The sequence below is a fragment of the Octopus sinensis genome, unplaced genomic scaffold (genome assembly GCF_006345805.1).
Source record: "Octopus sinensis unplaced genomic scaffold, ASM634580v1 Contig18646_ERROPOS355361, whole genome shotgun sequence".
Taxonomy (NCBI): Eukaryota; Metazoa; Mollusca; class Cephalopoda; order Octopoda; family Octopodidae; genus Octopus; species Octopus sinensis.
Genome location: NW_021835960.1, coordinates 20,557 through 46,036, shown reverse-complemented (window position 1 = coordinate 46,036; position 25,480 = coordinate 20,557). Strand labels below are relative to the sequence as shown.

The window sequence follows — 25,480 nt, the reverse complement described above, 5'->3', positions numbered from 1 at the left end:
CAAATAGGGGCCAATTTGTACAAGTGAATTGACTAATATAGAGTGCACATCATCTCTGAGAGTAGGCTACCTCTTATGAAGTTGAAGAGAAGGTTGAAAGAATACATCAAACTTCTCAAACAGAGTCGGCAAAAACTTATCAGCAGCAAATAATGATCTAATTACATTTTTAACAAAAGAGTGTAATATCAAACTTCATGATAATTATAACTTATAAACTAAAAATAGACTTCCTATTTTCATACACACACAAATACATACATATTCATAGAGAGGGGAAGGTGGGAAGAAAGAGGACATTTAGATATATTTTTCATGCATTTAATATATATCTTTCAGAAGTCAGACAAGTTTGAATATTTACAAATTCAGGTTCTCAAGGTAAGTTTTCACACTGCACAAAAGTCAATTTCTGTTTGAAACTGGATTTAATTGTAACGAACCAATAACTATTTGAAGTTGATTTTGAACACATAAGTTATAAATAACACCTCCTAGTGAAAGTTGAAATCCTCAAAAAAGAAAAAAAAAAAAATCAATGCTAATGGGTTGGGACTACCAACGTTTCTATCTCTTTTCTGAGTGATTCACATAGAAATATCATCAATAGGAGCAGGCATGGCTGTGTAGTTAAAAAGCTCACTTTGTAGTCATAAGGTTTTGGATTCAGTTCCACTACACAGCAGTATCAGCAGCTCTCAAAGTTAACCAATGTCTTGTGAGTGAATTTGGTAGATAGAAACTGTGTGGAAGCATGCCATGTGTGTGTGTGTGTGTGTGTGTGTGTGTGTGTGTGTTTGCTTGTCCTGCACCCTCACCACTTGACAACTGGTGTTGGTTAGTTTACATCTCTGTAACTTAGCAGTTAGGTAAAAGATACTGATAGAAAAGGTACCAGGCTTAAAAAAGTAAGTACTGGGGTCAATTTGTTTGATTAAATCCTGTAAGGCATTGCTCAAGCATGGCCACAGTTCAATGATCGAAACAATTAAAAGATAAAAGAAACGATAAAAGAATTGTTGAAAGTTAAAAGAAGGAAGAATGAACAATAAAGAAAGAACACGATTAAAAGTTGGCACCAGAGAAGAACAATTAAAGAGTGAAAAAAAATGTGAATTTGACTTGCATAAAGTGGTAAGAGGAAAAGAATACTGCCAGATGCAGAGGATGAGGTAACTCACAAAAGATGTCCAATTCTACCTGTGAATATTTACATTATGTTTTTCATTTTTGAATACCAGAAACTTTCATCAAAAGGAAACACAGATGCAACACAGATAAAGCACATTCCTTTTTGAATTACTCATTTTGATGACGGGGGTGAAAACAAAAATTTATCATTTTGTTTAATATTATTTTTATTCATTTGAAAAATATGCTTCCTCTCAAAGACCTAAAATTGTATGAAGAACGTTTTAAAAGTTAAGTACATCTTTTCTGTATGGTTTACTTGGTGGCTTCTGTTTCTCTGAGATCAGTCTATACTACGAAGCAGTAAGAACTGCTCAAAAATCCCAGAGAAGTTGAATCAAAGGCAAGAATGGTTTCTACTTAAAACCCCCTTAATCTAGAAAATACAGTAGTTTAAATCAGCCCTTAAACACAACTGTTAGTGATTGGGGACCATGAATTCCAAACCCCAATCTCTTAAGACAACATTAACAATATAGGTGAAATGGTTGTCAGTAGAAAGCCCATCATCAAAATTCAAAGGAAGCTGTATGCATATAGCAAGCACAACAATCTCTATCATCTATCAGCTATTTTTCCTGGTTATCAGCTAATCTTGTGCTTTCTACCATCTCCCTCAGCCCATTTTTTGTTGTTTTGTATTCTTCCTACGCATCTTCTGCCAGGAATTTGTCCCTACACTTTTTAGACTCTAAAATGTATCAGAAATTGTCATGTGTCTAATGATAACATATTAGAAATGGGATACCTTGTGTATGACTGCATGAGGAAACATCAAATTTGTTTTCCACTAAAATGCAGTGGTTTTGTCCTATGCAAGTATATGCCCTGTACACTAGCAAATATGGTATTCATTAGAGACAGTGTCACAGTATTTAGTTACATGAGCAAGCCACTTCATTTTCAGCTTTTAACACTTGCCAGAAGAGTTTCTTGGTTCTAGACTTTGGTTCACGTTTATAGCTCTGTCAATCTCAATTCCATCACCACATCACCCTTGGCCTGGTAAGTAATTTGCACCAGCCACAGATTTGGTCTATACCCTCGGGGGGGGGGGGGTAGATTGTCCTGTAGGAAATCCAAGTTGTCCTCTATGAAATACATCTATCTCCTCCTTTTTATCAAATGTTTCAACTGAGACATATCTAAATTTTTGACTGTTTGTTGTATCTTTAAGCTTTCATTGACTTACATGTCTGGTTCCTTCTAGATCTAAGTCTGAAGTCACTAACCAGCAACCTATGTTTGTACTTCTTCACCAGGGGAAGAATTTACATTCACTAGCATTTGTGTGTGTGTGTGTGTGTGTGTGTGTGTGTGTGTGTTTGTGTGTGTGGATGAATGGGTGGACAAACAGACAGATACATAATGTGGCTGTATATGTACATGTACACACACAATGGCTTCCATACAGTTCCCTCTTGACAATCTCATCCAAAAAGCATAAGCTGGCCCAAAGATATAGTAGAAGACACTTGCCTGAGGTACCATGCACTAGAATAGAACCCAAAATCTAGTGGTTATAAATTGAACTCTGAATCCAGACAGATATACCTCTAACACTGTATTTCTTTCTCAATATCCAGAAATGGTGATTAATAAAGTTAGCTGATTCTTTCATTCTTTTACTTGTTTTAGTCTTTGGACTGCAGCCAAAGGTCAAGCAAAGGATAATGTAATCCCAGACATAACGAATTGGAAAAAATTAACGAGAAGGCTATAGTTGGTATACCTTTTGTCAAAAGATCTGCTTGATCATATTTGATAGGGCTATAGCTAAATAATAAAAAAGATGACATGATCAGAAAATATGCTAATTCATTTCCTAGTAATCAAATATTAAACTAGAAAACAACTAAAAACAAACTACAAAAAAAAATCAAGTCAAATGTCAGTTATGTGGCCTATTAGACCAAGTGGTATCATTAAAGTCTGTAACTATTTGAGCCCAATCCTATAAACTATGAAAACAACAATTCTGCAATGCTTCTATTGCTTACAATAAACAAACTAAACTTCCTCCTTGATACACAATTACAGTTACGGCTACAAGCATGACGCATGCATTTAATAGCCGTTGTCACAACACAATATCTATACAGAGAATGTACCATCAAAACACTTTCAACTAGATCAATTGCATCATCTCAAAACTCCAGCAAATGCTGAAATTCCTCTATGTAATCAAATTCTGAAAAGTGTTGAGGTATACATTTCAAATAACTAAATAATTTATTTTCTATTGGTGGATAATCTACCCATGATATCCATATTACACACACACACACATCTATTATATAAAATCCATTCTGTCTGTCTGTGTGTGTGTCTGTCTTCTAGGATCTCGGGCATCCTCCATCCGATTGCACTCAAATTGATATGTAGATACCGACGGTATCAAGGCATGTATAAGTCTTGAAAAAATTACAAAAATCAATTCCAGGTGAGAATGCAATCGATAATGCCGTGGGAACGTGCATTTGTACACGCAAGTACATCAGTCGAAATCCGTCTTTTGCTGGTGTCTCAAATTTAGGTTAAATCAGTGTTTCTCAAAGGAGAGGCCTATGGGACGGTTGGACAAGTTGTTTTGAGAAAATTTGGTTAAATGTTTGACAACTCAGCACCGTCTATTGGACCAGGGTGTGTTTTGCTCGTATATATATATATAAGGGACAAGAAGAATGGCTTACAAATATAAAATACCAATTCTTGTTTCTGTTATGCAAGTATTTTAGGATCCTTAGATGTGATGGTTCTGCACACTAATTGATTCATATTAAACCAAATGTACAGATCCAAAGGTGTTTGCCAGCATAATTTTTACAAGGTGCTCTGCAATTTCCCTTAAGTGGGAGTACCTTGCAAAAGTTATGCTGGTGTACAGCTTTGGAGCTATATGGTACTATAATCACTTTAATGTGAATTGATGTGTGCAAAACCATTACATCTAAGGATTCTAAAATGCTTGTGTAACAGAAACGTGTTGGCATTTTATATGTTGTAAACTATCAATTAAAGATGTGTAATTATTCATTCTTCTTTATGACTTTTTAATATACTCTGTAATTTTATGTGAAATTCTTCAAAGCAAACTTCAAATTGACTAATTAACATAGTGCTTATAAAGTGTTTGCCCTGATTTTGAAATCCTTATTCCAATATATTGTGCGTGTGTGTGTATATATATCAACCAGACCATCAGATGTAGTTAAAACTGCTGATCACAATGCACTTCTCTGAATTGCAGCTTTCTAATGATGCTACCTCACTGGTTGGGTGGGAAGACCAACACTCCCATTGAATGGAATGCCAGACATTGCAGGGACAGGAGCAATGTGAAATGAATTGTTTTGCACCACTAGTCTGGAAATTGAAACCACTATCTTGTGATTGTCAGTACAAACTCTATCTACTGGGACACACACCTTCACACACACGCACATATATATATATATCCATATTTCTCTCCCCATCCTCTCTCTCTCTCTCATATATATATATATATATATATATATATATACATATATATATATATCCATATGTATATATCCATATCTACCTGCATATATACATAGATATCCATATAGACAGATAGATACATGCATATAAATATGTATATATATGATATTTATACAGCTTCCATTAATGAATTTTTACCCAACACACCAGCATTTGCAACACTGGTGACTGATTAATCAGTTTTTTTTTTTTAATGTATCAAGCAGAGGAGAGAAATTTGTCTAAGCATGCAGTTGATAGTGGATACTCAAATAAGCAGAGATCATGTGATTTAGCAATTCCATCACCAGTGCTGGAGACTTTTCATCTGTTATTGATACTTCTGTGCTTTTTAACATAAGTACTAGTAGCAGACAAAATATGTGAATATATACATATCTATCTCTCATATTCACCTTGTACTTTGATTTCTTTCACTTCCTCTCTTTCCAGGTGGGCAAGCTATACATTCACCTCTTCAGCAAGATACCTACTCCTGACCTTCTATCCTAGTTTCTTATTCCTCCATTATATACCCCAACTTTTGTTTTGCCTTATAGGTACTTGGTAACCTCAATGGTATTAGTGGCATGTAATAAGCATCCATTACACTTTGTGAAGTGGTTGGTGTTAGGAAAGGCATCCAGCCGTAGAAATCATGCCAAAGCAGACACAGAACCTGGTGCAGCTCTCTGGCTTGTCTGTTCTTGTCAAACGGTCCAACATACACCAGTATGGAAAAGGGGACACTAAATGATGATGATGGTGATACATAAGTGTATATATATGTGTGAGTGTGTGTATATATATATATTATGTATAGTGAGTTGGAGGACCATCCTCTTTGCACCAGGTCACAGTTTGGGTATGGTTTCTACAGCCAGGAGTTAGGAAGGGCATCAAGTCATAGGAACCATGCCAAAAAAAAGAGTTATTTGAGCAAAGATATAGTTCTCTGCCTCACTGAATCCCACTAAACCATCCTACCCATGCATGGAAAACATATGCAAAATGATGATAGTATTTGGTGTGTGGTGTGTGTGTGCATTATAATGTATGTATGTGTGTGTGTGTGCATTATAATGTATGTATGTGTGTGTATATATAATATATACGAATAAATTACATGTGTGTGATAGGGGGGGGGTACTTATGTATGTATAACAAGAAGATATATAAACCAAATATTTGCAAAAATTAATATTTCAGATAATAATTCAGAATTCTCTAACATTTACATCTTCAATGGATCAGATCAGTAGCTTCAATTAGCATATTCAAAGAAGGGTAGGGGGAAAGAAAAACCAAAATTTTAAGATATTAAGTATTTCTGCTATTCTAGTTTCAATGTTCAATAATTTCAATAGAACTTTATTTGATTTTTCTCTTCTCATTTCTATGGAACATATTGCTTATTACAGAAGTTGAATAGTTAATGTGTTTTATTGAGTAGTTTTTTTCAATAATTTCAAACAAAAACAGATTTCATTACCATATCACGTTGAAAGCGCGGCCATATCACGTTGAAAGAAAGCACCGGTTCTTGTCCAATCACCGAAGTTAAGCAACATCGAGCCTAGCTAGTACTTAGATGGGTGACCACTTGAGAAACATAGGTGCTGTAAGTATCACACACTACAGGCGTAGGAGTGGCTGTGTGGTAAGTAGCTTGCTTACCAACCACAGTGAAGTCTCATAGCTACAAGATAATCCATCATTAATTCAAAACATTGTGAATGAAAAAAGCATTACTCTTAACAAAATAATGTGACTGCTAAAGGGTTAAACATCCAATGGGCCTTACTCCTGACCCCTTTGTTTCTCTAAGTCCACAGTTCTTTCTATATTCAATGTTCATACCTCACTACTTTGTAGCATCATACTCCTTATACACAATTCATCCTGCTTACCTTTCACTTAATGAGAAGAACCCTTTGTTGCCAACAATCTACCTACCCGAACCTCTACCACCTGCTCATTATTCTACTTGTCAGATTTTTAATAGTTTGCCCCAGCATTATTTAGATCACTATAAAACAGAAACAATCAAATACATCTAGTGAGGTACCTGAGCAAAACATGGGCCTTGTTTCATATGTATTTGATCACTAACTACCACTTTCATTATATTATATTAATGCCTTGGGAAGGCAGCGAGCTGGCAGAAACATTAGAATGCCAGGCGAAATGCTTAGCAGTATTTCGTGTGGTTTTACATTCTGAGTTCAAATTCTGCTGAAATTGCCTTTCATTCTTTTGGGGTTGATAAATTAAGTACCAGTTGCGTACTGAGGTCGATCTAATCAAGTGGCCTTTTCCCAAAATCTTTTGGCCTTGTGCCTAGAGTAGAAAAGAATATTTAATGCCTTAGTTCTCTGATATTCTACCAGATAGCCCAATGCAAATTTTGCATGCATTCAGTGTTCAGTATAAGTAAAGCTATTTCTTAGGGCCACTGGAATGTTGTGCTCTTTGTTACCAATACTTTGGGCTTTGCAACATTAGTCTTTAGACTTTAAGCAATAACTAGGTAACTATAAGCCAACAAAGAAGCCTCTAAGTGGTCAGTCAACTTGTTAGAAATAGCAATCAAATCTCCCTCAAATCACACTATCTTAGAAAAGGACAGGACATTATCAGATACCTAAAAATATGGGAAGCTCATGACTAGAAATTGTTAAATCATACGTATGCTCAAAGTAGATCTAGGTATTACAGCAAAACCAGGCAGCCTAAAACTGATGTTTTACAAGCTTACAGAATTCTGTTCAAATCCTTTACTGATGAGAAGGAAAAGGAAACAGGATGCATCTTCATTGCATTTTCCCTTACAGATTTTTTTTCTATTCAGAGTCCTAATCACAAATGAATGGGTATTTTTGAAGAGGAAGTCAAACACAAATCCTTGTGGGAGATAACACCGGAGTGATATTAACAAAATACTCTATTCTAAAAATAAATAACACTTGTTCAGAATTATGTTGATGGAATGTGAGTGAGAACTGTAAAATTGAGATTGTGATTTTTAATATTAGATTTTCACCTTCTGCATCAATAGAAATAAAAAACATGTAAAACACAATAACAAAGTGTTGGGGTGTTCAGGACTAGTATACAGACCATATATTACAGTCAGCAGTTCAAACCACACAACAACCACTGAGTTAGACTTCTGGCTACATACGATAACAAACAAATATTACTCCTGCTTCATATCAGTTGTTGTTTAGGGTCAAGGTCAGCCTTATGATCAAAGAATATTAGGCCTTTTTTTTAGGAGTACCATCATTATCATCATCATGATCTTCAATGTATATGTTTGTGTGCTTGCATGGGTCATATAGAATTTGTTGCAGCAGATTTTCTAAGGTCAGATGCCCTAACTACTGCCAACTTCACCTCTTCCTTAGCAAGGTAATATTTCCCCATGTCTGGACAAACTTTTACAGAGTAATAAAATCAGAAACCACTTACATGATGACATGTTTTTGCCATAAAAATGAAGGACCCTGCTAATAACTGTTTCATGATATCAAGACAAGGAGACAAACATGCACGTATACATACATGAGAAGCTACTTCAGTTTCTATCTACCAAATCTACTCACAAGGTCAGACTGAGGCTATTATAGAAGACATTTGCGCAGGTGTTATACAGTGGGACTGAACCTAAACCGTGGTTGCGAAGCAAACCTCTTAACCACACGCTCATATAGGACTATATAATCTAATATGCCCTTCCACATTTTTAAGAAGGTAGTTATTTCTAGCAGGTTGAGCAACCATAGAGGGGCTGTTTCATTGACTCAGGCTTATTGCTATTCTTGTTAGTACAGTTTATCTCCAGGCCAACTCTGAGCAGAACTGAAGGTGGTGCTCTAGCATGGCCGTTACTGTGTTTATCATAATAAGCTAAAGACCTTAAAATGAATGATATCCAGCCTTTACCGTCTTGTTTATTTTAAGGCTATCAAGAAATAATTATCTACCACATCTGTTTTTTTGTTTTTTGTTTTTAATGAAGAGAGTTATTTGAGAGAGATTTGGCTACTATTTCTAGCGGGCCAAGCAATTACATAGACATTCCTCAAGTGCTATCAGGAGGAATTTAAACACAAAATATTGCTACAACAGTATGATAAAGTTACATTTTATCTGCCCATGCTAGCATGGAGAGATAAATACAAATAAGTACACAAAAAATACATTAAGTTCAGATGTGTAGTTAGATAAACAATAGAAATAGTGCAATTAAGTGCAGACTAACATAATTAGTGTAGTAAGCAGAAAATATTTTCAACCAATTACCATTACATACATAATGAGGATAAAGTTAGTTATTAGTGTTAATGACAATTTTTGGCAAGGAGGCAAGGGGAGTGAACTTTGTAATGCTAAGCTAATTTGATCAATATTCTTCACACAATGGGATTAATTTTAATTAGTTATTAACACATAACTACAATTTTTTTGTTTGTTTTGTTTTTTAAATGTAGAAACGATCCTTTAGAAGTTTTCCAGTGTTATTTATTGAATTCATAACTCCTAAAAGTGTCATGGGTGCTGCCCTTCTCAAATCCTAAAAATATATATAAAATTATAATGGAAGTGGGATTGAAGCTTCACTGGTCGGCAGCCACTTAAACAATTAACCAGTGACTTCCAATAATGACTTCACCCACTACTGGAGATCATTTGAAAAGAGACAATGACCTGGAGAAGGTCCAAAAGGTAAGCAAAGGAAATACGGTCTGAGAGAATTAACAAGGTAAATATTGCCAGAAATGTGTCAGAAATTAATCCAAATACCCAGTCTTTGGCATATAAAACAATGCAAACCTAAGTTATATGGTGATGAAATTGTGTTCACAGTGATTAGTGAAGAAATAATTAAAACATACATGTATACACTTTCAAAATAGATTATAATAAATCTCCCTCCCCCCAAAAAAAACAATTACATAAAACATTATTAAATTCGTTTTTGGATTTGGTTTGCAAGATTCTTTATGTGAGTTTGTGTGTTGAAGAATTATGTATGTATGCATGTGTGTTGTGTGTATGTATATGTTATGTGTGCATATGTATATATGTATGTAAATATATGCATATATATAATATATATATATATGCATATGTAAATATGCTACGTATGTATTATGTATGTATGTATGATGTATATTATGTGATGCATATGTATATATGTATGTAGATATAATAAATTTGCAAAAGTTTCTTGATAATTGCTCATAGAGTTATCTGGGTTCAAGAATAGATAAAAATAAAACAAGTGCCCCAGAGAGTGCAAACCTCCGCCAACGGCACAAACACCAACATCCTCTCAACGATTAGCTGGAGATGATTTTTAAATGAGAAATTGAAATATCTGAAATTAAATCAACTGCTCACTAGCAAGAATACTAAAATGAAATGACCCGACCGCTCTAAATTGGAAAAATAATCCAAATATAATATACTAGCGAGTATCGCCTGGCATTGCTCGGGTTTGTTTCGACCCGCTGGAATTGTAATTTTGAAAAGTAAAAAATTTTGTGAACATTTTTCTGGTCGAAATAACCGAAATACACGAAAAGTGGCAACACAGCAGTGAAAAAAATCGTAAAAAATAGGGATTTTCATAGAAAAAAAAGCTCTTTTTGTTTTTGTAAATAATTTTTGGTGTTAAGATGGTCCAATTTGAATTTATGTTCCTAAGGAAGAGAAGAAGAGCAACCTTCTTCTTACCATACTCTCAATTTTGGTCAACTTGCGCCGCAGGGTCTCGGAGGAGATAGTGTTAGTTGAAGGATACCATTCTAGGTGCCTGAGTAAGAACCTCGTGAGAAGGATTACAGATAAATGAATTAAATTAATTACTATTTTACAGAATAAAATTAAATAATTCTTGAAAATAATTAATATTAATATTTTTTTGAACAAAGTATAATAATTTTTAAAACTTAAATAATAATTTTTTTTACACAAACGCGAACGGGGAAAAGGGGGGTGGCGAATTCGATTTACATACCTAAATTTTTTCTTTTCATGACATTGTAGCAAAAATGTAGTGAATTATATATAAATACCAGCAGTACATTTTTTTTCTGGGTATTTTTTTTTTTTAACCTCGTCACATATTTGCCCCTTTCAATTTAAACAAAGTCTTAATTAAGCAATTACGGCAGCTTAGCAATGGTTTCAATACAGGCGTGACATCTGTATCTCAATTGTTCAAAACCCTTCGAATTTTTCGCACGTGATGATATCATAGTGAAAACTTTCAATTACGCGCGCTTAGAAGTACGCTGGCAAATTAATACTACCAAAATTTTGAAGTTCGCGCTCCGCTGTGTGTGTGTGTGTGTGCGTGCTTTAGGTGTACGTAGATATGTGTTTTTGTGTGTGTGTGTCACTGAAGTCATACATACATATATACATACATAACCTATCTCTCTTTTCTCTCTCAGTCACTCACTACAAAAAGTGAATAAAAAAAGTTCAGTTATTTCTGTCTTTCACTCTGTCTGTCTCTTTACACACACTAACAAAAGCACTTCACTTACACACCACACTTTCTGTGTCGCACAACCCATCAACACACACCACACACACACACTCATGCACGCACACATGTACATCAATGCTTTCGGAGTGAAATGTTAAAATATTGAGTTTTTCGAATTTTGTCTTAATTGGGGGTGAAATTGAAAGAAATATATTATGGCATGACCGAATGGAGTACTTTGAAAAAATTAGGTAAACTCTAATTGAAGAAATTGTGTGAGGAGTAAATCGTTATGTATTTATTTGTTTCTGTTTGCTGTGTTTTTTTTATTTTTTGAGTAGTGGTTTAAATACTTTCAGTTTAGTCTTCCTCAAATCACTCTGTCGCTATTTACTTCATTTTATTTGTTGCACACTGTGTGCGTGTGGTGTAAACCACATTAAGAAAAGTATTTGACATACACACCAGAATGTGAGTTTTCTGTAAATTTTGCTTAATTGGAGTTTAAATTTTAAAAACTGGACCTGGCATGACCCGATGCATTCTACTCTTAAAAATGCTAGGTAAATTGTAATTGAAGAAATCCTATATTGTAGATTTCTATAAGTTACAAAGGGAGGCAGATAAATCTGCCTTTTAATAATAAGATATATATTGAGTGAGAGGTGGAGGAGAGGAGATGAAATACTAATACAGTGAAGGGGAAGTAGTGAGAATAATAGCCATGACTGAGAGGATGTTAGAGAAAGTAATGACAATGAGAGAGATGAAACGAAGTGGCAAAGAGAATGTCATGTGAATGAGAAAGGAAGGGGCGATAGATGAAAAATGAAGGAAGGAGTGAAAAAGCCAATACACAGCGTTTGAAGTGTGAGTACATGTGTGTGTAAAAAGAGGTATGTTTGCATGTGTGTGTGTGTGTGTGTGTGTGTACAATGGAAATGGGATGGTAATGTATAATGCTGAAAATGTGTGAGTGTGTGTGTACAAGAGAACTATGTGAAATTTTACATATACATGTAAAGTAAAAAGAATCGGAAAAATAATCCAGCTGTGCAGGTGGCACGTAAAAAGCACCCACTACACTTGCGGAGTGGTTGGCGTTAGGAAGGGCATCCAGCCATAGAAACTCTGCCAGGTCAGACTGGAGCCTGGAGCAGCCCCTGGCTTCCCAGACCCCGGTTGAACCGTCCAACCCGTGCTAGTGCGGAAAACGGACGTTAAACGATGATGATGATGATGATGAATTCTTGCTCGGTACCAGATCAATCCCAAAATCTAATGAGATCGTGCCACTCACAAGGCCAAACATCCCTGAAAGTTTCATCCAAATCCATCCAGTGGTTCTTGAGATATCTTATTCACAGACAGACAAACAAACAGACTGAAAGCATTACCTCCACCTTAGCGAAGGCAGAGGTCATCATCATCATCATCATCATCATCGTTTAACGTCCGTTCTCCATGCTAGCATGGGTTGGATGGTTCGACCGGGATCTGGGAAGCCAGAAGGCTGCACCAGGCTCCAGTCTTATCTGGCAATGTTTCTACAGCTGGATGCCCTTCCTAACGCCAACCACTCCATGAGTGTAGTTGTTTCTTTTTACGTGCCACCTGCACAGGTGCCAGGCGAGGCTGGCAACGGCCATGGTCGGATTGGTGCATTTTACGTGCCACCGGCACGGAAGCCAGTCAAGGCGGCACTGGCATCGGCCACGATTCGGATGGTGCTTTTTACGTGCCACCGGCATGGAAGGTATTAATAATAATACAAAAGGAGAAGAAATTAAATACCAAAAACCACAACAGTAATAATAATCCTTTCTATTATAGGTACAAGACTTGAAATTGTGAGGTAGGCTAGTCAATTACATTGACCCCAGTGTTTAACTGGTACTTATTTTATCAATCCCAAAAGGATGAAAAGTAAAGTTGACCTTGGCAGAATTTGAACTAAGAAAATAAAGATGGAGAAAATGCTTAGCGGCATATCGTCTGGTATACTAATGATTCTGCCAGCTCGCTGCCTTAACAATAATACTAATAATCCTTTCTACTAAAGGCACAAGGCCTGAAATTTTGGAGGAAGGGACTAGTCAATTACATTGACCCCCCAGTGTTTCACTGGTACTTAATTTAATAAAAATAAAATAAATGCGCCCTTTTAAAGCCTAGCCAGGCAAATGGGCCTGGTTTCCCGGTTTCAATGGCGTATGTATTCTCCAGCTGGATGGGACGCCAGTCCATCGCAGTGTTACTCATTTTTGCTAGCTGAGTGGACTCGAGAAGCGTGAAATGAAGTGTTTTGCTCAAGAACACAATGAGTCGCCCGGTCCAGGAATTGAAACCACAATCTTACGATCATGATGCTGACACCCTAAACCATGCGCCTCCGTGGTACTTAATTTATTGGCCCCAAAAAGATGAAAGGCAGAGTTGAGCTGAGCAGAATTTGAACTCAGAACAGACGAAATACAGCTAAGCATTTCATCCAGTGTACTACCAATTCTGCCAGCCCATCACCTTAATAATAATAATAATAATGATAATAATAATAATAATAATAACAACCTTCCCAAGGTCCAACATAATAATAATTAGACTATCTCCTGTCATACGTCAGGTATCTTTGGAAGTATACTTTTGCCAGCATGCATGATATATGTAATCCAATATGTCTCTCCATCTACTTTTTGATAGAGATTTTTACTTTTGGCAGATCAATCAACCATGAAGAAGCTCTCTCAATGGCTTGGATTCAATGCAAAATTGTATTTCGTTATGCCTTTATGCACTCTACATTTAGATCTCACTAAGGTTGGCTTTGCCTTTCTACCTTCCAGGCTCAATAAATCAAACTCTGAAAATATATATTATAAGAATTTATTTTTATATATCAGGTATTAAACATCTACTCGATTGCTAGTCTAAGTCTCTTTCAACTCACTCCTCTAGCATCTTAAGAAAAGGACATGTCATGAAGCATGCCACTGGACTCCCAGTAAATAGGTAAAAAGGACAGAATGGTCAAGACTAGAATACCTTTTATCTTATAGGTTAGTTTAATCAGTTCTGAATTATGATGTTAAACAACAACGACTAGCAATAGTAACACTATCTACCTATCCATCATCATCATCATTACTACTACTACCAGCATCATGACAGTCGGTGGTGGTGATGATGAAGACAATAATGATGATGATGATGAGCAAGAAGACATTGATGACTTGATGAGGAGGAGGAGAAGGAGTTGATTGAAGAGAAGAATGAATGGTTTTAATACTGTTAAACCCCATGTATAATGGACATCATGAATTTTGTGCCTGAATTCTGTTAAAATCCCTAGAGCACACAATGTCATATATGGTAGAGTTTTACATAGGATTATTATACATGTATAACACACACTGTTATATATGTATAAGCCCTTATATAATAAGACTGTATAGCATGCATCATGTTTCATGCCTAAATTGTCTTTAAGACCTTATAATGCTTTGGATAACACAGTGTTACACAACTACTCAAGAGGAGGTAATCTTCAATCTTCTATAATCCAATATATCAACTTTTAAAGCTTCCTTATAATAAAGCTTTATTACATTGTAGGTTGTTTTTGTTTTTTTTTCTTTAATAAAAGTTTATCAGTGAAAAACTTTGCAATCTTATATCATGTATTAAACACATGGCTCTCATACTAAAGTGTACTTACCAAAATCAAAGGCAGTAATTTTTAATTTATATTTCAAACAAACACCATTTTATAATATTACTTCAAATTTAAAAAAAAAAAAAGCCATTTGATATATTATACAAAATTCAAATTTTATATCTCTGAAGAGCAGAAGAGTTGTCTATAAATGCTTATCAATATAGGACTCCATTATAGAGACAGCACTTCTGTGAAACGATTGTAAGATGCTTTAAAAACTTAATTCAAAACTTTTAAACTAACATATATATTATATATTTATACTTATACATATATTTATATATATATATTTATATTTTTAATACAATAATTATTTTACACACACATATATCTTTCTGAAGAATTTTCTAATATTGATTTCCTGATATTAATAATAATATATTATAAAATATTTATAATCAGTTGTATTAAATATATAAATACTTTAATAGTATCAATACTTTGATACAATAGAGCACTCAATATAAATTCAGTTTATAATATTCTCATTGAATATATTTAACTAAAGATTTATGTATTAAACACATAATATTGGTTTCAAATTTTGGTACAAAGCCAGCAATTTTGAGAGAGGGAGTAAATTGATTACATTGACTCTAGTTCTCAACTAGTCTTATTTTATCAACCCCCAAAAGGGTGAAAGGTTAAGCTGATCTCAGCAGAATTAGAACTCAGAAGGCTAAGCATTTTATCTGGCATGTTAATGATTCTGCCATCTCACCACCTTATACAAATAACTAAGCTGTCCAAGAATTTGGACCTGGAGATCTCCATTTCCAGCAACTTCGAGGGCCACCTCCCAGTGGTGTTGGGCATCAACGAAGAGCCCTCGACTACAACAAGATGACCAAAGTTTTTTTTTTCCAAGGTCTGGGGTCTCCCACCCCTAAGCCCTAGACCATCACCTAATCACCCTTACCCATCTTGTTGCTTAACAACAACAACAACAAATAACTAATATTAATTTTAATTTTGGTGAGGAAAAGCGTATGTTAAATATATGGAGATTCATGATAATTACGAAAGAAAGTATATTCTTCAAAATAAAATAAAATAAACTTATGCTTTCATTTCAATGCTGAAGTTGTAGGTGAATACAATAAGCAAAAAGAAAACTGATAAAATATCTATTTTAAAATAGATATTAGTTTCTTTTCTCTCCCTCCCTCTTTCTCGCTTTTTCTCTTCCCTAGAAAGAAGCATTCATAGAAAATATGAAGTACAATATTATCTTTCAGTCATATTCAGTAGAGGAAAAAAAATTCTTAACATGCTTATGGCAGGGTAATAAGAATAAATATATTCATTTTGTTTCATATTCACATACATATTCACAGACACACGTACATAACTATGCCAGCAAGGAAAGCGGACGTTCAATGATGATGATACATACACACGCACACACACAAACAAACACATATACAGACACATTCATACATACATACATATATATGTATGTACATAGAACACACGCATACATACAAGAGTGTTGTATTAAACACTAATATGATTCATTGAAGAAAAATCAAACTGCAAACAGCAGTAATTTATAGACAGAACTAAAAACAAGCTTTGTTATTTCTTTTCCTTCTTCTTCTTCTTCGTCTTTTCTCTTCCCGCTCCTCCCCTTCGTCGCCGCCGACGCCGTCCTCCTCCTTTTCATTTTTGAGCCATTTCTAGAATTGACAGCATCAGGAGACCAAGTTTAAATCTGCTTCCCAAATGTAGCAGATGAATGACTATCTGTGTAGTATTTTACACAGAGAAGAGACATAAATAGGCTGCCATCTGTTTCAAACGAACAATGGTATATATATACAGATCCATGGCACAATTCTGAGCACATTCCTATCTTACCTCAGCATCAGATTCCTATTATACACCAGGCTAAGCATACATATAAAACTTGTCAATCTGACAAACCAAAGGGAGGATGGGGAAACTCAATGTGATTGCCCGACCTGCTAGAAATAGCAGCAGCCATATGTACTGCAAATTACATTCTATTGTCTTTCAAAAGGCTATATTGGATAACATAGCTTTGTAGAGTAGAGGTACTGCTTGGTCAGGGGAAGAGGTAATGGCCATGCCCCTTAATAAATCATCCAAGACTGACGAGAGAGAGAGAGGGAGAAAAGCAGGAGACTTTACCTTGAACCAGATCTAACCCAAATGTTTGCATCAAAATGAACACTGATAAACTCACCCGAGGAAGATACCAGGTGATGGTGTCAAATCGGGTGACTCAATGCTACAAAAATTGGGATGGTCATGGCTGGAACGCCTTTGATCAAAAGTCTTCTCAATTGGGAGTGACACAGAGATAAGTCATCATCATCATAAATAACAGCTTTTAGGGGATGATAAAATAAGTACCAGTTGCGAACTAGGGTTGATGTAATTGATTTACCCCCTACACCCGAAATTGCTAGCCTTGTGTCAAACAGATATTTGTAAATCTACCAATTAGTAAATCTGGCAACTATCTCTTCATTTGACTATTTATCCTTTTGTAAATATCTGTTAATCTTAGGATAAACAGATTTATCTTATACCTTTTACATGCTTAAATCATTGGACTGCAGCCATTGTTGGGGCACTGCCTTGAAAGGTTTAGTCAAACAGATCAACTTCACTACTTATTTTTTTCAGCCTGGTGCTTATCTATTTGTCTCTTTTGTCCGAAGCACTACGTTATGAGGATGTAAACAAACCATCACTGGTTGTCAGGTGGTGAGAGGGAGATAAAACACAGACACAAACACACAAGCACATGTATACACACATACACAATTATGTGTGTGAATGTGTATGGCTTAGTAGTTAGGGTGTCCAGCTCAAGATCATAAGATTGTGAGTTCAATTCCCAGCAATGCATTGTGTCCTTAAGCAAGACACTTTATTTCACATCGTCTCCAGTCCACTCAGCTGGCAAAAATGAGTAGTACCTGTATTTCAAAGGCCCAGCCTTGTCACAATCTGTGTCACACTGAATCTCCCTGAGAACTTACATTAAGGGTACACGTGTCTGTGGAGTGCTCAGCCATTTGCATGTTAATTTCACAAGCAGGCGGTTTCATTGATTTGATCAGCTGGAACCCACACCATCATAACCTGTTATACACACACACACACACACAGATTCTGTCTACCAAATTCACTCATAAGGCATTGGTTTGCCAGGGGCTATTGTAGAAGACACTCGTCCAAGATGCTGTGTAGTGGGACTGAACCCAAAACCATGTGATTGGAAAGTGAGCATGTTAACCACATAGCCATTGTAAACAGAAGAAAAAAAAGCAGCAATCAAATAATGAGGTTCTTTTATTGGACACAATGACAAACATGGCACACATCCTGTTAATTATAGGATTTGTGTAATTTTGTTTGATTATTATGTTTATGCAAGCTAATGATGACCACAGCATTCCACACAGGAGTGCTGTGGTCATTAGGATTACACTTTCTTCCACACTAGTGCTAATGGTACTAAGAGGAATTTGTTGTCAGGCACAAGTATCATCATTATTATCATCATCATCATCATTATCATCGTCCTTTAACGTCCATTTTCCATGCTGGCATGGGTTAGACGGTTTGACCAGAGAACTAGAGAGAGCTGCATTAAGTTCTAGTTTGATTTGGCTTGGTTTCTATGGTTCTATGGCTGGATGCCCTTCCTAATGCCAACTACATTAGAGTGGGTGCTGGGTGCTTTTAATGTGGCACTGGCGTGAGCACTGTCACATGGCACCAGCATGAGTGCTTTTTATGTGGCACCAGCACAAGACTCTTGCAGACCAATCCCCTTCACAAGGGGGAATGGTCTTAACATTTCTGCTGTTAGTACAGCAAAGCACCGAGTATCTCAGTCCTTTGTCATCTTGTGTGAGTAAATTAACCGAGTATTTGACTTGCAAGTTTATTTTATTGATAACAAGATAGAATAGATACATATCAGCACATCAAAATAATTTGAGCCATTAAACCAATGAGGGTGCTTATACAAGGTCACTTGACCTCCCAGAAATAGCAGCCAAATCTCTTTCAAATCATACCCTACCATTATAGGTCTTTACCTCAATGAGTCCAAGACTGAATATGTAAACATATTACAAATATCTTGGGTCATACATATCGTCATCTGGAAAAGATTTTCTAACTAGAAAGGGTATGGCCTGGTCAGCCTGTAATGATATGCATAAGATCTGGTCATCAAATCTAAGTAGAGATTTCAAACTCAAAATCTTCAAAGCCACAGTCGAACCAATTCTACTATATGGCTCAGAAACCTGGACATTATCAAAGAAGCTTGAGAGGCGGTTGGTTGGAACTTACACTTGCCTCCTTATGAGAGCTCAAAATCTCTTGCGGAAGCGCCATCCAACCAAAGTACAAATATATGGGAAACTACCATCTGTATCATCTCTTGTGAAAGGTAGAAGAGTCCAGTTTGCTGGACATTGTTGTAGAGCTGAAAATGAGGCAATTTCTACTCTTCTCCTCTGGAAGCAATCTACTCGCGTTACCAGAGGGTGCACAGGGATACAGGCATCCAGCAACAGGACCTCCGTAATGCTATGATGGACCATGAAGTCTGGCGTAGCATAGTAAATTCCATTGTCTCAACCACGGTCGAACAATGATGATGATGACCATTATAAATAAAGGACACATCAGACAATGTAATCATGGATAATACAATAAGATAAGATGCTTATTGCTGGAACATGTTTGATTATAGATCTACTCAATCAGAGCTTATTTGGGGGCAAAAAACAACAATAACAAGGCCAAGGCTGGCTGTGGGGTCAAAGAATAAATAGTTTATCTCTTCTAATTCAGAGGCTCTACAATCAATGTGTTACAGCATACTTGAGTGCTGCACACTGCAAGAACACAGTGAGTTTTTGAGTACAATCAGAAAATACCGGGATATTTAGAAAATTTAATGGAAGGATTACTGAACAAGCCAGTTGGATTTACAATAGCTTAATCATTTTTGTTACTATATTTCTGTTGAAATGCACTGCTTCTGTTTCAATAAATTTTGAAAATAATGAAATAAATTAAGAAAATAATTTTGTCATTATTAAGCTGGTGTTTGAAACATAAATTAACATGAAATTTTGAATGAAGGTTTTAATTTAGATCTCTTTAATGCAGGAAGTTTGTATTAAATAATCAATGACTGTCTCAGTCAATCTAGTATTGAAAAGGATGTGTTGACTGAGAAGAATAAAGACTAATAAAAACTACACAATGAAGGAAAATGAAATGATTCAGTAGACTGAGTGGGGGTCACATACAAACACAGTGTGTTTAGAAAATATAAAGAAGTAAAAAGAGAAGAGGGTAACCAAGGAGAAAGTGATTCAATGATACTGAGATGTAGACAAAGGTGAAAATATTGGAATGCATAAAGAAAGCCCAAAACCAAGATGGGTGGGAAAATATAAGTTAAATACTGGCAGAATGCTAAAACAGAAATGTTATGGGAACAATCTGACTCGTGCACGTGTGTTCCTTTGCAGCAAAGAGGTGGTGCAAAGTGATGGATTGGTAGAATCAGAAGAGCATCAGCTGTCTACATTCTGAGTTCAAATCTTGCTGAGGTCAACTTTGGCCTTTCATCTGTCAAGAGTTGATAAAATAAACTATGGATCAAGCATTGTGATTCATGTAATCACCTAACACCCTCAACTCGAAACTACTGACCTTGTACTTCAATTAGAAGCAATTAAGAAAGAAGGTGGTAATGACTAATGAAGTGGGGGAGAGGGTTCTGATGTTTGTCACTTTGAGAACTCCTGCATGAGATGTACTCTTATGCATCTATAAAAACACATTATGATCATAACAAGGCTGCCATTGATCACAGCCTTGATCACATGCTTGATCAAGCAATGTTTACCAAAACATTTACCTGGATCTAAGCAGCAAGTCAACAACAACATCACTACTCCAAACACCCCCTCAACCCACTCAGTTCTTAACCACATTATGATGTGAATGAGCCAAATGAATGCCTGAATCAATGACAGTCACCACCTTTAGAATTAAAACCGTTTGTGCTCTTATAAGCAGGCAACTAGTTCTCAATTGTATATACTAACATAGAATAGTCGTAATTGACTGACTTATATAGAGAGAGTCAACAGTCCGGCCTGTAAAATAAAAGAACATGAGTAATAACAAACTAATAATAATAATGATAATAATAATTACCAACAATAGTTACAGAAGATCTAGTTTCCATCAGCAGTTCAAACAAGCTTCACACGTAAATTCAATATAATGTTATATTGATCTATCATCTCATGCAACCTATCGGTTATATTAAGTTATATAAAGTTGAAAAGCATTAAAGTTCAAGAAAAAAAAAAGCAAAATTTAAAAGACTACAAAAATCAAAAAAAAAAAAAAAAAATTCTTGACATATAGCAAATGTGACCAGGCTTTATGTCTGTTTGCCTTCAACTTTTACGTTCTCGCTTAGCCACATTCAATTTATATTCCATGATAAAGGTGAAGTACACAAATGTAATCAAGAAGATTGATATTTTGCAATCAGAAAGAAAGAAGCTATGCGCCAAAATAATGGTGATTCTAAAATCAGAGTAAATGTAAAACAAAATGAATACAATATATATATGTATAAATGTGTATGTATATATATATACAGAGAGAGAGAGAGAGAGAGAGAGAGAGAGAGAGCAAAAATATTGAAAAATAATGCATTCCATTAATAATTTGCTTTTATTAATTTCACTTGCAGTTTGTGCAGTCGTAAGTTTGGAGAACCTCTATAAATGAGCATGTGTGTGTGTGTGTGCATGCATGTGTGTGTGTATACACACACACACATACATACATACACACATATATATACATGCCTGTGTAAATATATGTTTATATGTACACATATGTATAAGTATATTCATGTGTGGATGCATACACATACACACAGATCTGTATGTGTGCATATGTACACACACACACACACACATGTAAGTATGTATGCAAGTACATATACACGTATGAATGAGCATATATACATGTGTATCTGTGTGTATATACATATATACAAACGAACACACACACACGTATAAAGACTTTACACTATATATTCCCACAATGAATTCTTATGCTACAATTATCTTGTATTGAGTTCTCTTCATCTTCAGACTACCTTGATAACAAATGACAGCAACTTTGTTACTATGCTGGTGACTTTAAGGGATGGTGTAGGTCAACTATATGAACCCCAGTGCTCACCTGGTACTTATTTTATTGCCCCCTAAAGGATAAAAGGTAAAGTCTATACAACGGAATTGGAACTCAGAACACAAAGACAGACAGAATGCCGCTAAGCATTTTGCCCAGCATGCTAACAATTCTGCCATCTTGCCACCTTAAAGGTAATGATATCTCTTATCTTTTACTTGTCTCAGTCATTTGACTGTGGCCATGCTGGAGCACCACTTTGCAGGGTTTTAGTAAATGAATCTACTCCAGCTCTTATTTTTTTGTACGCCTAGTTTCTATTTCATTGATCTCTTTTCTGAACTGCTAAGTCACAGGGATGTAAACACACCAACATCAGTTGTCAGTCAATGGTGGGGGACATAGACACACACACACACACACACACATATACGACAGGCTTTTTTCAATTTCCTTCTACCTAATTCACTCACAAGGCATTGGTCAGCCAAAGACCATAGTAGAAGACACTTGCCCAAGGTACTTTGCAGCAGGACTGAACCCAAAACCACATGGTTGGGATACAAGCTTTACCGAGTGTACTAGGTGTTTCTGCGTGGCACCGGCATGCGTGGTTTTATGTGACACCAGCACCCATGAGACCGCAAGATTAGGATCACTCAACTGAAGAGGGATGTAGGGGACATGCCTGTATGCAAGGATTGCCATGATTTTACTTAGCATGATAGGTCTTCTCAAGCACAGCAAACCCCCAGAAGTTTCAGGCCCTTGTCATCCCCTCTGTGGGGCCCAACATCTGAAGATCCTTTTTCAATACTTCAACCCACATCTTCCTGGAACGAAGTGGTGAGAAAGGATGGAATAATATCAAGTAGCATGAAGAGAAGCTAGAGATCAGGGATCTTTTCGGTTTGAACGGCGGTTTTTAACATAATTTCTAGTTAACTAAAAAATTTTAAACTCCGTATACTGGTAGAATGTATTTAATAAAACATCTTTTTCTCTTGGCTTTATTGAGAAAATTCTATGGTTTGTAAGATATTTGTTGTTTTTTTTCTTCAATTTCTGCAATTTCAACCAATCAGTGATGTCTATTGAGTTAAAAAGCATTCTGTGTTGTATGAATATGTCCCTCGTTTAAGAAACAGATTGGGTTTATTTACATTTCTGAAGAAAAAAAGATACCCTTCTCCCACCCCTAACCCTAAGCCTAAAAGAGTTTGAAATGCAATAGATCGATTCTAGGGTCATAATTATGGGTGACAATTTCATATGACACCGCTAGAAAAAACTGCCGTTCAAACTGAAAAGATCCGAGATCAGATATACTTAACCGAAGTGAAAAACTAAAGGCAAGGAGTTTGCCAGTGTTTTACACCCAGACAAGAACAGATGTATGAAGTGCACTAGATTACAAAGCAGTATGCTAATGCATTGAAAAATGTATGGTGGGGTTTGGGCTGTATGGTTAAGAACCTCACTTTGTAACCTTATGATTTTGGGTTCTGTCCATCTTTGCAACACCTTGGACAAAGTGCCTTCTACAATAGTTCTTGAGCCAGCAAATGCTTTGTGAGTGAATTTGGTAGGTGAAAGATGGCGAGCTGGCAGAATCATTAGCATGCCAGGTAAAATGCTTATCGGTATTTCGTCTGCCGTTATGTCCTAAGTTCAAATTCTGCTGAGGTCGACTTTGCCTTTCATCCTTTCAGGGTCAAAAAATTAAGTACCAGTTACGCACTGGGGCCGATGTAATCGACTTAATCCCTTTGTCTGTCCTTGTTTGTCCACTTTATGTTTAGCCCCTTGTGGGCAATAAAGAAATAAGAAAGACCATTGTGTGTGTATATATAAATGTGTGTGTGTGTTTGTCACAGTATTGGGTTGTTTACACTCACATAACTTAGCAGTTCAACAGAAGAAAGTGAAAAAAAATAGGTACTGGGGGTCAATTTGTCTGACTAAACCCTTCAAGACAGTGCCCTAATAAGGCTGCAGTTCAATAACTGAAACAAGTAAAAAAATAAAAGATTACACCAAAAAAGGAAAAAGCATGCAAGAGGTTGATGAACAAGGAGAATAAGTATGAAGGAGAAAGGGATGAGCATCCCAAGTAAACCCAACAGAGTGACCAGCTACTGAAGTTGACAGCTATACACATGAAAGCATTTTCACCTGGATTGTGTCATGTTTGCCATTTCTTTCTTGTTTACATTGTCATAATATAGGATATTAATAGCATACTTAGATACAGCAGGGAATTTGAATGATGTTTAGCATACAATCAATTAAATTGAACAAATAACCAAAATAGCACTATTTATTGGAACTAAGCTAATAAGCTGAACAAACACAAAACATTTAATGATTATATTATCATAGAGATTATGTATTATATATAATATAGAGAGCATAATTATTTAATAATTCCTGAAATATTCCTGAATTCATTAGTCTGACATTTTGAGACCTGTTGTAATGATATACAGTCTGCACATTTTGTAATAAGCTTCAAAGTGTTGTGGGAATTATTTTATAACTGATAAAATCATCAATGGCAGATTTTAAATTATATAGCAATAAATTCTGGTACATTTCATAGCTTGATATCTCTTTTACAGAACAATAATGATAATAATAACCTTTTCTACTAAAAGTACAAGGCCTGAAATTTCAGGAGAGGGGATGAGTCTATTAAATCGACCTCAGTGTTTGACAGGTACTTAATTTATCAACCCCGAAAGGATGAAAGGCAAAGCTGACCACAGTGGAATTTGAACTCACAGTGTAGTAAAGATGAATGAAATGTCACTGAGCATTTTGCCCGGCATACTAACAATTCTGCCAGCTCACCGCCTTAAAAAAACACATAATAATAATAATGATAATAATAATAATAATAATAATAATAATAATAATAATAATAATAATAATGATAATAATAATAATAATAATTCCTTCTACTATAGGTGCAAGGCTTGAAATTTTGGGGTTATGGGGGATAGTCAATTACATCAGCCCTAGTATTTGACTGGTACATATATATCATGCCTGAGAGGACGAAAGGCAAAGTCAACTTCAGAAGAATTTGAACTCAGAATGTAAAGGTGGTAGAGATGCCACTGAGCATTTTCTTTGGTGTATAGACGATTCTGCCAGCTTGCTGCCTTAAAGAATACAATAATGGTTCCAAATTTTGGTATAAAGAAAGTAATTTGAGGGGAGGGAGTAAGTTGACTGCATCGACCCCAGTGATCAATTGGTACTTATTTTATCGACCCACAAAGGATAAAAGACAAAGCTGATCTTGATGGAATTTGAACTCAGAACATAGAGAC

At 35.8% G+C, this 25,480-nt stretch overlaps 1 pseudogene; it reads left to right on the top strand.

Annotated features, from left to right (window-relative positions):
- The first annotated feature begins 6,197 nt into the window (after positions 1-6,197).
- Positions 6,198-6,320, top strand: LOC115231490 (annotated as a pseudogene).
- The last annotated feature ends 19,160 nt before the right edge of the window (positions 6,321-25,480 follow it).